The sequence below is a fragment of the Mus pahari genome, chromosome 21 (assembly GCF_900095145.1).
Source record: "Mus pahari chromosome 21, PAHARI_EIJ_v1.1, whole genome shotgun sequence".
In the NCBI taxonomy this organism is placed as follows: domain Eukaryota; kingdom Metazoa; phylum Chordata; class Mammalia; order Rodentia; family Muridae; genus Mus; species Mus pahari.
Window position 1 is genome coordinate 47,648,959 of NC_034610.1, and position 2,942 is coordinate 47,651,900.

Sequence of the window (2,942 nt, forward strand, 5' to 3'; positions counted from 1 at the left end):
GAGAGAAGAGAAGAGAAGAGAAGAGAAGAGAAGAGAAGAGAAGAGAAGAGAAGAGAAGAGAAGAGAAGAGAAGAGAAGAGAAGAGAAGAGAAGAATTGATTTGTAGATAATGCAGATCATGGTCTTAGACTCCGTGGCCATGTCCCACTGTGAATCATCTAAGAGGCTAGACTATGTATCACTCGAGTACCTAGATAAACAGGATCTATCTAGGTTACGCCTTTCGCAACTCAAGATAACAGTTCACCAGTAGACAACAACTAGGGTTGAATTCTTCCTAATAGCAATTAGATAGCAGAGTTTTCTGTGGGAGTATGAGTAATTTCATCCCTGCCAGAGGCTACAAAGTCAGCAGTGTTATTTCCATGCTTTCTCCATCCTTTATGCACTCTTCTCTTTGGAGCAGGGTTACAGTCTAGTTGCTTATCTTACTGAGTCAGTTTACCTTTGCCTTGCTCACTCTGCACTTATCTGCAAGTCACGCTACGTTTATAAAAAGTGTGCTTCGTTAGCAGGAGATGGGGTTGGCCAGAAATGATGCTTTGCAGATAGCTGGTGGGCAGACAAGAGGAAAACACAAGATGACTCTCTCTGCCTCTGCTTGATCGAAATGAATCTGTTTTTCATTTGTCAAGATATAAAATCAACAAGCAAGCTCTTACTCCTAAATCATTCAAACTCCCTCCAAACTACTCTCTGAAACTATTTCTTTAAATCTAAAAAACTGTATCTTTAGAGTGAGAGAGCGTTACATTTAATTTGGAAATAAAAAGGCGATTGTTTAGTCTACCAGACTAATGATGTATATAAAGCTAAACTTCAGCCCTGTTTATAACAACAGCTTCTCATGGTACAGCCAAGCAATGAGCTCAGATAAAAATTTACATGGCCCCGCCACAAGTCTTCAGATAAAATAGGGAAGTTACAAAATTGGGGCAAAAGAAAGGAGTATACAAGGACAAGAAAAAATATGGTCGGTGGAATTAGAAAGCTAAGCCAACCACAAACCATACTTGGCTTTCTAAATACTCAGAAAAAAAAATCTATGACTCATTTGTGACTCAGTAATACTTTTAAGTATTTGGAAACTGTTACCATCCCAGGCTACTTCCCAGGAAGCCTGGTTCTGATTACTTTTAATTATTTTCATATATACATATCAATACAGAAGACATCATTTACTCCTAGACTACAGTGAATAATATTTCTGAGACAAGTAAGTTACACAAATGAATGATAAAAATGACCATATGCTGAGAGGTAGCCAATCTACTTTTTGCTTTCATAGAAAATCATAAATAAGGACTTAATTAAGGGCTTAAGGCATGCCCCAACGCCCCCATGTTAAACATAAGAGTTACATATACATATTACTCGCAGAAGATGCCTCTTAAAATCTGCCCTGTCATAGTAGCTACTGCTGACCATTGAACAGCCTACAGCTGAGCTCAGACATGGGCCAGAGGGGGACTGGGACCCTCTACCACTTGAAATCCCTTGTTTGCACAGAAGATCTATCTATACGGGAGCTTTTCTGTTAGTCACACTTTTTTCTTTCTGGCCATTTGTCAGAGCTATTAAAACATTGCAACGAAGATACCTTATAGAAGAAAGAGTTTATTTGAGCTTAAAGATCCAGAAGGACATGGATTTGTTGTAGCAGGGAGGGAGACTTAGACCCAAGTGGCAGCCGGAGCAGAAAGCTGAAAGCTCACATCCTTAATGTGGCACACACAGAGCAGAGAGAGCAAACCGGAAGTCATAAAGGGATTTTAGCCCTGAAAGCCCACCCACAGGGACACTCTTCCTCCAGCAAGGCCACATATCCAGAACCTCCCAAACAGCAATCCAGCTACAGACCGAGCATTGGACTTCTAGAGACTACGAAGGACAGTTCTCACTTCTTCCATTTCTAGATTAAGAGAACCCAGCACTAGCAACATTTTTTATGCTAACTTCTGTCTCTCTCTTTTTTTTTAAATTAATTAATTTATTTATTGTATGTAAGTACATTGTAGCTGTCTTCAGACACACCAGAAGAGGGCGTCAGATCTCACTGGGGGTGGTTGTGAGCCACCATGTGGTTGCTGGGATTTGAACTCAGGACCTTCAGAAGAGCAGTCAGTGCTCTTACCCATTGAGCCATCTCGCCAGCCCCAACTTCTGTCTCTTATTCCAACACTTAGAACCCAATTTAATTTCTCTGGTGTGTCCAAAGCATCCATTCAGGATAGCGTGGAGTTACAGGGACAGGAAGTTCAATGCTCACGTAATGGGCAATTTTCATAAGTCATCATGTATGCCGAAGCATTAGCAAACTTCCAACGACATCAAATCCCTACGAAGCATCTGATGTAGCCAGAGTCACAGGCTTGCGTTGGGACATTGCATCTGCACTAAGTCCCTAAGGGTTCTCAGTCTGTAGAACACTCAGGACACAAATCATTTAATACCTGTTATAAAACCTTCCCCACATGCTTTTGGGTCGGGAACTGCAGGCTAGTGTCTCAAACTATAAGTGCACATGGCATCATCACTGGACTGGAACCCCCTTGCTGCCTACAGGGTGACAGGGGTACAAAGCTCTTTTACCTCTTTATAAAATATACTTCCTTTCTAAACTCCATTTCATCTCACATCAGAAACATTCCATCATTTCCTGTACATGGAGTAACAGCTAAATTCATTCTCCCTCTCTCTCTGTCTCTCTCTGTCTCTCTCTCTCTCTCTCTCTCTCTCTCTCTCTCTCTCTCCTCCCTCTCCCTTCCTCTTCCCCCCTCTCTCTCCTCTCTCTCTTTCTCTCTCTGTCGCTCTCTGTCTCTCTCTCCTCTCTCTCTCTTTCTCTCTTTCCTCTCTCTCTGTCTCTCTCCTCTCTCTGTCTCTCTCCTCTCTCTGTCTCTGTCTGTCTCTGTCTCTCTGTCTCTGTCTCTGTCTCTGTCTCT

The 2,942-nt window shown here is 42.0% G+C and overlaps 1 protein-coding gene across 1 annotated transcript in view; it reads right to left on the reverse strand.

Annotated features, from left to right (window-relative positions):
• Enpp3 (ectonucleotide pyrophosphatase/phosphodiesterase 3) overlaps positions 1-2,942 on the reverse strand; it is a 64,085-nt gene that overhangs the window by 49,212 nt on the left and 11,931 nt on the right. The gene's annotated exons all lie outside the window — the stretch shown is intronic.